The following is a 13,224-nucleotide window of genomic DNA, read 5'->3' as shown; positions in this document are numbered from 1 at the left end:
GCCTGCCCAGCATTCAGGGGGCTGACACAAACTCTGACCCTCATGTTTACCCACTGAGCCAACCGACCTGTTCAGATTCATTCTATTTTTGAAAACGAGAAAGTCGAAAACACCCTACCATCTGACCCCATCCCTCGGTTACTCCTCCAGCAATTCGTTTGCCTCTGGGTGCAGGGTAAGATTTTCAGTCTCGGGCCTGAGCTCTGGGACAGAGGTCATTGTGGTGCACGGCTGATGTTGAATGGCGTAGAGTCCCTGTCCACTCAGTGTGGTGCACGGCTGGTGCTGGATGGCATAGACTCCAAATCTGCTCAGTGTGGTGCATGACTGATACTGAATGGGTCCATATCTGCTCCCTGCTACTGATGTTCTTTGTCATAGCTTTTCTGAACACTCTTTGAGATCCCCCTATTTCTAATGTGTTCTAGTGTTCCCATGGGAAGGGACCACTGTCCAAGTGAAATGCTCCTGCACTGGACCCATGTATCTAATACCTTGAAGTCAACACACCCTGATTACCACCCTGATTCTCCAAGGGACCCACAGATGGAAGGGATGGAGACAGGCAGCTCTCCTACGGGAAAGAAATATTAAACAAATGTGCTATGCTTCTTAGGTAAGACAAACTCAAACTTCAGGTTTCAAATGAGCACAAGATGTTTTCGCAGGAACTTCACCTGGGCATGGCTGGATGCTGCCGCCTCACTGAAAGAGCCTTCTTAGCTTACACATAGAGTTTAACTATAAATGAGATGAATATATAAGAAAATCGAAGACTTTCCCACGACAACCGAAGTCTGCCCAGCCATCCTCACCACTTGTTGGCCTTACTGTTCTGGCATTTGTGCTTTTGTTTTTATTTTTAAAAGCATCAGCGCATGATAGTAGAGACGATTAAAGACCAGGGAGCTGGAAGCGTGAACGGAAAGGCTTGCATATTACTTAAACTTTCAAAGGTAGGATTCACAGAAGAGCTAAAACTAATAGACATAAAGTAGTCGGTGGAGGAAGAAACTTGAAGATGGTACTAAATCTTCCCTTTCCCATATTAAGGTGTCTAGACGTGTTATCTGAGATTGAAAGATGGGGAAAAAGGTTAAGCCTCTTATCTAGATTTATGGAGGGAACTGCTACACAGACCCAAAACAAACAGATAAAAGAGGCTGAATCTCTGTGCCGGTGGAGCAAGAGAGCAAGGGATCAGAGGGCCCTGTCCCTGGGCCCTTCGCCTGTCCTTGTTGATTTGTTCCCACGATGTGGCTGGTTGTAGCAGATTTTTTTTTTCAAGCAAGAGGCATACTATTAGGAGTTAGGTTTAGAAGCACCTCACATGGACTCACACAGCTCACATAGGCTCACACGTCTATTGCAGCTTTGAGCTGTACAAGAGCAGCTAAAAAGGAAGGGGTTTGGTCACTCCATTCATAAAATTCTCAAGATGGGCGTCCATCAGCTCTGCGGGAGAATTTTGGCAGCTCTTTACCGTTGAATTCAGAGTGTAATTTCTCCTGCAAGCTCTGAAGACGACATGGTGTGACGGCAGCCTCAGTAATGTCTTTGAAATGTGTTAAACAGGAGTGTTCGTTCTCAATAGAAAAGTTGTCAACCCAGATTGTTGGTGTCACACGCAAGCACAAATTAGATAAATAAATCCTATAAGATTCTTGCTCCCTGTTTGATCTAGAGACAGATTTTAGATTAGTTTATTTGGGGGGAAAAAAAGGTTTTGTTTTGCAATAATTAAAGGTGTGCAGCCCTACACCTAGCCAAATGTTCAGTTGGTTTTGTTGTTGTTGCTGTTTCTGTTGGTTTTTTTTGTTTGTTTGTTTTTTTTTTTTGTTTCGTTGATTTTTGTTTTTCAAGACAGAGTTTCTCTGTGTAACAGGTCTGGTTGTAGAACTAGGCTGAAGTGTTCGGTTTCCAAAGCACAACAGAAACTCTGGTTTAAAAGGTGAGTAGCTAGGCTCTTCCAGATGCTGTGCCCCATAAAGAAAATCTGAGAGAACCACGAGACTTCAGGAGGGGCAGACATGTTTTGTGTTCTATTGACTGACTGGGACAGGTTTTCGGATTCCTGCTCATGCCCAGGAACTCAGATGTGGTGGACTTTGAGGTTTTGGAGAGAAATTTCATGGCGACCAAGAGATGGCTTAGTAAAATAAACTAATCACCCTGAAATGGTCTCATTCTCTTTCACATTTCTTAAAAGACACCAAGTCAGCTGACCTACAACTGCCTGTCTCTCCCTTGTCCCAACACTGAGATGGCCAGGGACAGGGACTTTCCTGGTTAATAGCCCTCAGGGACAGTAACTTCGAAACTGTCCCTGAGGCCTTGCTGTCTTGCTGGGCTACAAGCTGGAGTGTGATGCTCCAGCTTTTCTTTTCTTTTATTTGTTTTGTTTTATTTAGTTTTGTCTTGTTTTTTTTTTATTTTTTTTTTTGAGACAGGGTCTCTCTGTGTAATAGCCCTACCTGTTCTAGAACTAACTCTTGTAGGCCAAGCTGTCCTCGAACTCACAAGTGCTGAGATGAAAGGCATGTGCCACCCCTGGCAAGCCTGAGATGCTCTGCTTATAGAGTTCTATAACGTATGTGCATTTCAAGTTTACAGGGGGAAAGTAGAATTGTTTTCCCTAAAAGTTTTGTTCTATATTTACTTGAACCCTTGGCATTTGCAGCAAACAAACAAACCTTACAGATAAGCAGTGAGTAACCTGTGGTAGAATTGGAAAATTTCCTGGGAATCTTCTGTTCTGGTTTCATTACTATTTTTATTATAATTGTTTTTGAGTTTATAACATAATGAGATCATTTCCCTTCTTCCATTTCCTCCTCCCAGCCTCCCCATGCACCTTGATCTCTTTCAAATTTGTGGCTTCTTTTCTTTAATTGTTGTTACATGTGTGTGTGTGTATATGTGTGTGTATGTATGTATGTATATTACATATATGTGTGTGTATATGTATATGTGTATATATATTCCTAGATACATAATTGCAACCTGCTCAGTCCACATAATGTTAGTTGCATGTACATGTTTTCAAGGCCAAGTATTTGGTATTAGAGAGCCAACTAGCGTGCTTTCCCCTGGGGACGACTATTTCTCCCACTCCCAGCATTTCTTCGCTGCCTGCAGCTTTTTATCAAGGGTGGAGGCCCCAGGAGATTTCCCCCTCCCACATTAGCATGTCTTTGGGTGACCTGTGTTGTTCTTGTTCAGGCCATGTTTAGACGGCCATGTTAAGACAGACTCCACGGGTGTAGCTTCTCTGACAGTTCTAGGAGACAGTCTCACAGCAAACTTCCTCTGGTTCTTACAATCTTTCCATCCTGGCTTCCACAATGATCCCTGAGCCTTCAGTGTTGAAACTGTGCTGGAGATATGTTACTCAGGACTGGTTTTGGTCAGTTACGGTTTTCTGTAACAGGTTCCATTGGTTGCAAAGAGAAGTTTCCTCAGTGGGGGACATGACTCATCATAACTGGACATTCCTCTTTGTAGTAGACTATCGGTAAATAAAAGTGGCACTATGCCTTCTAGAAATCCCTCTAGATTTCAGTTCATAAGTCTTGGGAACAGAAACACTTGTCTACCCTGTTATCCTGTGAGGCACAATGGTGCCACCTAGGCGCACGGCTCTCTCTAGGGAGAACTAAACTCTAGAGAGACCAAAGGTGGCCAACTCTTAGTGAATTATAGCTCTGCTAAAATTTCAGGACATCTGCCAAAGCCCTTCTGCACCAAATACTGTCACGTGTTGATAGAATGCTCCAAGCCCTGTAGAGCATCTTGCCGTGGTATATGCCTTCTCTGAACCCCAGGCTATAGCAACAGAGCTGCACAGATGGAATATTTCCCTACACCAGCTACCTTACTTCTCAAGGTCCTGGTTGACAGGGGCTGCCTCTCCTACTGTGCCCGCGGGCAAGTGAAGGCCTAGAGGGTGAGACTCTCATCCAAGGTTATAGAGCTCTAAGTGCTACCTTCTGAATTGCTGGTTTTTAGAGTTTTTCTCTGGGCTACTCCAAGTTCCTGACTGAATGTGGTACCACAAAGCTGCTGAGAGCTCTCCAGCTCTGACAGGAAATGTAAGGGGCTGTTACTGGGCATTACAGGCAAGCCTGACAAGACAGACTTTTCCTTAGGATTGATAGTTGAGAAGTACTCCTCAGAGCAAGGTCTGTAAGTCTCACTGCGCTTCACACATTAGCCAAGTGGCTGACTCCATCTTTAGCAGGACCTTGCTCTGAGACCTTGGGTAAGTTAGGTGCTCTTGTTGGGTGTCAGATGAGCGCTTTATCTCTCTCTCTCTCTCAGCTCTGACTCTTCTGACACTCACCGCAGTCCATACTCCAATACTTATGATGTGGTAATCCTACTGGGTTTTCACGCCCATCTCCGTGGCTTACCCAGTCAGGGGTCTAGAGATTTAATCCCAAGGAACTGCTGGTGCAAAGCTACTGGTCTCACTCACATGAAGGTGCAAAGTTGAGAAAACACAAATTTATCTAGGCTGGATCTTCTGGCCTTCAGAGCCTACTCACAAGGGTGCCCCCACAATGCTCCCTTCCAAACGCAGCTCAATGTTCCTGCTAATTCCACTATGACCGTTTCTAAAGCAAGTGCCACTGACAGAAAAATGGGAAAACCTCTCATCTTTATTGTGTTCCTGGCCATTTCAAGAGTCATTTCCTTTCCTTTCAGGGAGATAAAGAGACATATATTATGTGGGCAGAAGATGCTGTGTTCTGGTCAATAACACAGGCCACAGAGGTCAATGGCTTTAAGCCAAGCCTGGTTGAAAGACACCGTAAATTTTCAATGGTGGGGGAGGAGGATTTAGAGACTGGTGTGTATGGGCTGTGAGGATGAGAGACCCTGGGCAAAAATGGCCCTCCAAAAAGAACAGTATCAGTTTCATTAAATCCTACCACAGTCTATGTAGGCTCCTTGGAACGGGGAGAATTCTGCCCACCCAAGTTTTACTCTGCAACAAAGACTAATAAAAAAAAGATCTGAAAAAAAAAAATCCTGGAGGTCAGCTCATCCCTCGAGAATGAAACTTGAAGCCTCCCTCTTTGATTGGCTAGTTCATCAGCGTCTTCAGTGTTAACGAGCAGACTCCTGGTTTGATGGCGCAGCTCCGGAACGCTTCCACCTTACCTGAAATTTTAGCTTGTTTCTCAGAGTCGACTCATGTTAGTATAAAAACATCATTTCTCAAAGTCTACATCATGTTAATATAAAAACATCATTTGTTCACGCTCTTGCAGCATCCCTCAAACACCTGAGTTTGGAAGTCTTTGGATTGATTTCTCAGTTTTTACGGAGGATAGAGAGTGGGTGTCTACGTTTGTACATTCATGCATGCGTGTGAGGAAGAACAAGGGTATGCAGCGGAAGTGAGGGATAGCGGTGTTTCTTATAAACACATGTGACTGGAATGACCATCATACAACATGTATAACGTTGCATTCACTGGAAGTGCATGATTAACGTTTTTAAAAATAAAAGTGAGTGAGGCCATTGTGGGTAAGGAGATACTGAGCTGCTGTCAAGGCCAGGTTCCACTTCCACAACATGACTGATGAACACAAGAAACCACTAATAAGGAAGTTTAACCCCACAAGTAATAGTTCATTAGTGGCTCTGTGTGTGTGTGTGTGTGTGTGTGTGTGTGTGTGTGTGTGTGTGTGCATACTTATGCAAACAATAGGGATTTCCTTCAAAAGATGAAATATGAATTGAAACAAAGAATAATTACTTCAGAGGCTTAAAAATTCTTGCCCTGTGTTTTATTTACTATTTGGCTCCTCACATTGGATTTTGGGAGGTGGGGAGGGCGGTTTCAAGGGTTTCTCTGTAACTTTGGAGCCTGTCCTGAAGCTAGCTCTTGTAGACCAAGCTGGCTTTGAACTCACAGGGATCCACCTGCCTCTGCCTCCTGAGTGCTTGGATTACAGGCATGCACCTCCACCACCCAGCCAGGGGTTTTACAAGCCTTCACGTATCCTTGAGTAATTTTCTAAGACTTTTGCATATTTTATCTCATTTTCTCAGTCCTCTGAGAACCTCAAATCTTAAGAGCAAATATCTTAGTGAATAATCTCAGGCAGATCACAGCAGAGCTTTGAGAGCAAGCGCATGCTTTTGTAGCTGGCGGCGAGCTACTAAGCACAGTTCACCTATGTTTCAACGAGTCTCACAGATGCAGGTTCTATCATCATTGCTATTCTAGAGATGAACAAACTGATATGCAAGCAGGGGAATCTGAACAGAGATATACAGAGAGAGTGGGCAGAGTCGGGGAGACACCATGTAGCTGCCAAAGGAGAGAGACGCCGGAAATTTACCAGAAGGCCACAGCCTCATGGTGATACATAGATAACAGAAAGGGGTTAATTTAAAGATATGAGAGATAGTTAATAAGAAGCCTGAGCTAATAGGCCAAACAGTGTTGTAATTAATATAGTTTTTGTGTGATTATTCAGGTCTGGGTGGAAATATAAGAGCAGTCGTCGTGTATAAGAAACCAAAGTGAATTTTGTCTCTGAAGCATGGTAGAGCAGTCCTGGGTTTTCATGTTCCAGCCTTAGGAACTGATAGGTCTAGAGAAACTTTAGATAGCAAATAAAATTAACTATCTCAGTCACTGGTCAGAACCAAAGGATGACCCCCAAGTGTGCTTCCTAGAGAAATCTAAAAAATCAATATTAGGAAGTAAATTAGAATCAGAATGAGAAATAGATCCTCTTAGAGGCTGAAGCAACCATCAACCATCTGCAGGAAGAGCTCAGGACACTGAAAAATAAAGAAATGCACAGACTGAGACTTATCTGTTATGGGGTGTCTTAAATGATGACATTTACCTGACTAATGTTTTTAACACACACCCCCAAGTACAGTGTACTACAAATGTCCTACTCACAAAATAATTACAGGGTACATAAAAATATTAATTTATAGTATTCCACTGGGGGAATACTCCATTAATGGGACACTCACTTAAAGTTGTATGATGAATGCCTTCTTTCACTACATTAAAAAGAACAATTAAACCTGGGCTTTCATGTACTCACCCCTAATTACTTTCTACCCTGGATAATTTTATTCCAGAGTCTGCTATTCCAGCTCTCTTTCATAACCCGCTCCCAGGAGGAGCCTTGTGGAGAGAACTATTTATTTTCATTATATTACTCAGGTCCCTTTCCATTGGTTCTTTCTCCACTGCCATTCTAGCATCTCTTTTCCACCCCACAGCCTATATATATATCATACTTCTGAGCCCCCAGCCACCCAAAATACAGTTGCTGGTGAGAATCTGACCAAAAGATTGAGAGGACCTTGTCTCTTTTCTAAATTGATAGAGGATGACTCTTCATATAGATTTCTGATGACATATGTATGTAATGTATGTATCTGACTCAATAGAAGAGGGTTATTTACAATATTCTAGCTTTTGTCAGCATCACGGGTAAGAAAGATACTATCTTCTCCTTTCAGAAAGTTTACCCTATTCTAATCACTGATAGGTAAAAGCTACTACCCATTGTTCATTCATCAAAATGAGGTCAGAACCCTAGTTGGTGAATGATAGGAGGAGGGAATTAAGAATACAATGGTAACTTCTTAAAATGTCTGTTCTTAGGGGGCTTAATTCCAATACCATATTTTCCTAAACAGTTTAAAGAGTATGTGATTTAATGGAAGAATAAACTGAGGAGGATTGATTCAATTTATTGAAACAAGTAGAACTTGGAAATAGAACTTTTTACTTGGACTCGAATTCCCTTCTCCTTGATAGGTAGGTATTTCAAGATACGGATGTCACCTTCCTTAAGACTTACCTGTTGGTAGCATTCTCCGTGGGACAAGGCCATTCTGAGGCTTTAAAGCCCCCGTGTTTCTAGTAGAGCAAGAAGCGTGTCTACTCTAGAATTCTACACATGCAGGCGGTCAAGATGCCATACGTGAATCCAAGGATAGATGTCTCACGTGCCTTATGCTTCTCCCAATAAGAACATTCACAGAGTAATGAAATATGCACTATAGTTTCAGAGAAAAGTGTATTCTGAGGCACTGGGCTTAAAGATACAGGTTTCCCCTTGAAGGGAAAGGTTATCTCATTTCCACCGCTCTAGCCTTCCATGGCCTCTCAGTAATCTCCCGAATGTGGATGGACTGATCCTTCTTCACATACATTCCTTTTGTGTATACAGAATGCGCCCAATCAGTCAAACTCTGCACATCGACATTTGGCTCAGCTGCTCCTCTTTAAATAAAAAACCAAGATGCCTATACCAAAACAGTAGCAATGTTGAACATGCCTTGAGTTGTCACAGAAAGCCATAGAAGACATCAGGTTGCTGATTTGGCTGGCGCAATGTCATTAGCAATTCCTATCAATCAGAAGTAGGATGCCTCTGCCTTATACAGTCTGAGGTTTGCTAGTACAAAAACAAGTGGACGGAAAGAAGAAGGGGAGAGAGAGAGAGAAAGAGAGATGGGGTAAGATACAGTGAAACGGCCCAATCTGTAGGAATGGACTCGCCTCATATAAGAATCATATAAGAACCGTGCATCTGCCCACCAGACTAAACTCCACAAAGCTTTTTGCAGCTATACTCAACGCTTCTTCCTTGTTCTATATTCATTGACACACGTGACTGTACCTAGAATTAGGAAGGATGATGCTCCCCTCGCTTGGTGTCCCCTTAGAGGTTGGGGGCAGACCTCAAGGATTACTCTGCAGAGGAAACACCAGGCACCAGACACTTTGTACCCATCGTCACATGGAATCCCTGGCATGTTTCTCTGAGTTACCAATTATTATCCTTATTTTAGAGAAAAAGAATTGAATGCTCAGGACTTTCCCAGCAAGACACAAGGACAGGATTTCTCTAAGGCCCATGTCTTGAGTCTTCAGTTGTTAGTTGTTGCGCTGAAAGTCACCCCCACCCCATCACTGTAAGAATAGACTGGTTTTACTCTATTCACTCACAAGGGACTTGGGCACTCCCTGAAAGAGACTGCCAAGTTCCTACTCCACACTAGTCATGGCTTTGGAAATAGTGGGAGATTACAGGAGCCATGTACTGTCTGGGAATTTTCTCAGGTAGGGAAGACTGTCACCTTTGGGTATTGACCAGTTTCAAGAGAAAGCAGCTAGATTTTGGACATCCACAGAGTTTTGTGGTCAGTAATAATACTGGTTAAAATTATTCATACCCTGTTCTCAATGTCAGCCTCCATTTAATGGCTCTTGATTGGCTGAGAACAAAGACACTCACCCTATTTCTAACCCCACCCCCCAGTTCTGTTGTTAGGGAAAACTGCTCAATGGTTTCAGTGGAGCTCTAATTGATGAGTCTGATTCCTGTCTAACCCTGGCTCATTTTAAACTGGTAAACTCATTAAGCCTCTGCTCTTCCTTTAGCCACGGGTGACCAGGATATCATAATTTCAACCAAGTGTGTTGCTCAGTGACTGAATGAGCCTTAAGTCTCCCGCATTCCCATAGTGTCCCTGCTGAAGAGTTCAATCACTACCCGCAGAAGTTTATCCTGCATGAGGAGCCAGCTCTCTGATCTGTCCTGGATTCAACTGAAGGCTTTAAAGGTGAATGAAAGCAAACCGCTGGCTCCACAATTTCAAGTGACCCATTTTGCTTCAACCATCAATCAGCCAAGAGGTCTCAAATGCAGACAGTTTCCAGACAGGCCGGGTCATCTCCTGAGTTAATGAGATGGCATGTGTTCGCATAAACACTGCTTACCTTTACCAGCAGATGCCAGCACCTCCTTTTTATGGATGAGAAAGGGATTGGGGTTTGGACTCCTCACATTCTGAGAGTTAAAAAAAAATTAAGAGTCAGAAAAACAAAAACAACAGCAATACACACACACACACACACACACACACACACACACACACACACACACCACTCCAGCTCTCTCTCTTTCTCTGTTGGCTTTCATTCCAAGTTTCTGCTCAGTTAATCACATCAAAGGGAATTCTCAGGAAGAGCTGTCTTTTCATTGTTCTTACTGCTGTGTTGTTTGTGTGAACGTGTAGATATCTAATAAATGGCTTCCCTCTCCCCATTATAAAAGAATTTTCAAAATGGAAAACAGGCCAGGAATATCTGGTTTCAGATTTTAATGGGTTCTCATAAAACCCCTGTCAACAGTGCGTTCCCAGTAAGCGTAGTACAACAGTGGCTGCTTTGCAAATACTGTGACATATGTAACTTGGGCTGGGTCAATACATGGTGGGGAAATCAGGCTGTGAGATGGGTGAGCTGTTCATTTCGGCTGTCTTTACAATCCATCAGTCAGACCAACTGAGCCTGCAGAGACGCTCACTGATGACAGAGAGCTAGAGCAAATGCATTCGCCGCGCTGGCTGCCAAGGCTCGTCCAATAGCGAAACCACTGTCAAGATACAGACGGGTGCCATCTTTTGAAGAGCAAGGTTATTAGAAATAACTCAGGTCCTTCCAAAAGTGAGCCTGTGCTCTGGTTGCCAAAGAGAATACGAAGGAAGAACGGATGAGCAGAAGGGTTTGTACAATGTATTCCAATAAACTTTGCTGGGTACATTTGCAGACCGACCCATATCAGAAACAAAGGTTTATAAGCTTCGCAGATTACAAGCAAAGGTCATTTCTGCGTCATCCCATCTTGTGTTCCTTTGTTGTCCTTCTTTGGATGATTTTCTTTCTTAAAATGTGTTTTGAAAATCTTTTGCGCTTAATTCAAAAAGGGGTAAAGAAACTGCCATCATCTCAAATATATTTCCTGTCTGTAGTTATACCACTTTGATTACACTCTATCTCATCAAATATAGTTTCTAACTGTTGTTTGGTCATAATCTTAACAACCATGATAATAACTTTCTTTAATACTCAAGTTCCAAAAGTAAGATGGTGACTTCCTGAGCTCTGTCTTTTCACGTGCGCCAGCGGCTGGGTGCACCATGTGAGCGCAGTTGCCGACTGCATTCTTTGGGTCCAGCCAGCTCATCCATGGCTGCTGGAAGGATGAGACAGACCATTGTGTGACTTGTCTAATCCAAATGTCTCTGAGTTGCTTGGTTTAGGCCAAGACATTCCAATAAAAATGAGCAGAGCCTCCCGCTGCCTGCACTTGATTCAAATCACATCTGTGCAGAATGAATTACCTTCACAATCTTTTCTCTAGGGGCCTCTCTGGTCGTAATAAAGATAAGAAAACAAAAGTTGCTTATCAGCACTTGCAGTTAGAGAGAAAAAAGGAGAATTTAAGCAAAATAAATCTTTTGGAGGACACTGTTTCTGACTCATTGAGCTGCCTTAAAGATGGTAGTGATTCAAGACTAGGCGGGTAAAAGTGGACTCTCAGAAATTTAAAATGTTTATTATTTGTCATCCTAAACTATTGATTTGGAGCCATACAAACATTAACTGCCTGTTTCCATTTGATTAGAGTTCTGGAGGAATCGAATTAAAGGAAGTGACTCAGGAGCAAAGCTGGTTTTCTTGAAGACAAAGCAATTCCTGTGTCAGTCAGCAAAAGGGAAAGGGGAGGGCTAGAGGGAGTGCATACAACCTGTCTAAGAGGAAAGGCATTGCTAGGTGTGACAACGCAGTCAAAGGCTTTCATATCTGCTGCGGTGGAGATCACTGCTGGCTCGCCATTCTTCCCTTCAAGAAGACCCTCAAGTTACAGGGCTCCCTGTTTACAACGGAAGGTCGCCTGGTTAGAGACTCTGTGTCTCCTCCTCCTTTGCAGTGAGTTGCTATCTCAGGAGCAGAGCACAGGGTAGATGTACAAGCTTTGGTCAAGCCCTAAGAAGAAAGGTGGCTACTCTTTACTTTCTCCTTTATCCCTGGGCTAAAAGGATATCATTTATATATATATTAGATAGATAGATAGATAGATAGATAGATAGATAGATAGATAGATAGATAGAGGAGATAGAGGATATCTCCTCTATCCCTGGGCTAAGATGTGGTGGGGATGGCTTCTTAGCACCTGCATGGATTAGGGCAACCTAAGTGTGTGATGAAAAGGAAGAAGGCAGCTGGATACTGACCCAGTAGGACCTCTCCTACATTCTGGATTGTTTATCCATTTTGATCCTCATGAGAGAGAAATGGAGTGGAATGCCTGGTCAGTCAGTGTGGTCCTCAAGTCAGCGGCAGCATCTCAGAGCATATTAGAAGCACAGAAACTCAGGCCTGTATAATTATCATTTGCTTTAAAATTTTTTTGCCAGAAATTTATAGATACATCAAAAGTCATAAATATATATGTATAAATACAGTGGGTAAGAGCATTGATTCTAGGTGGATGCTGGGTTGAAATCTAAACTGATAACTTAATGATACTATTTTGGGAAAACTGTTAAAACCTCCTTGTGGCTCACTTTCTGACTTAGGACAGCACCTCAAAGGGTGCTGTGAGGACTATATTCATTAATATATGTAAATAAAGCAGTATACACCTTGCTGCTGTCACTTTGGAAATGAACTTCTAATCTGTTTAAGTCATTTGATCTCTGATAAAGCTGTCAAAGCGCTGCTAAAATAATGAGCATAAGTGAAGATTTGGAGAAAAAATATTGTTGTCTGTTTTAGGATGTTTTTACAGTAAAAACCATTTATGCTCAACAAATATTCATTAGGTATGTTCTAAGTGTTCTGCATTTTTCTAGATGCTAGGTAGTGTAGCCAGAGGCTGCTCGCTCGTTTTCTGGCTGCCCAGACCCAAAATAATCACACAGAAATTATATTATTTGAGATACTGCTTGGCCTATTAGCTCATACTTCTTATTGGCTAGCTCTTATATCTTAAATTAGCCCATTTCTATTAATCTGTGTATTACCACATGGTTGTAGCCTACCAGTAAGGTTTTTCCAGAGTTCAGTGTCTTTCTCTTGCAGTGTCTACATTGCTAACTAAGTGATATTGGCCACAGCACACTGTCTCTGGGCCTCAAATTCATTCTCTTAACTACATAATGAAGACCAAATATCTACTCTGTCGACTTCCCACCCTCCCTGCATCAAAACCCTCATTTTAAGATTCTGTGGAGATGTAAGAGAAGTGGATGAAGTAGAAGACACCAATGTTAAAACAGAGTAAAGTGTACAGCGGTATACAACCTAAAATAAGCTTTGAGAATTCGAAACAGTAACTATGGGGTAAAATATCATTTTCATGCCGTTTTTGAGGCCTT

This window comes from Myodes glareolus, chromosome 3 (assembly GCF_982192425.1).
Source record: "Myodes glareolus chromosome 3, mMyoGla1.1, whole genome shotgun sequence".
In the NCBI taxonomy this organism is placed as follows: domain Eukaryota; kingdom Metazoa; phylum Chordata; class Mammalia; order Rodentia; family Cricetidae; genus Myodes; species Myodes glareolus.
Note: the sequence above shows the minus strand (reverse complement) of the source record.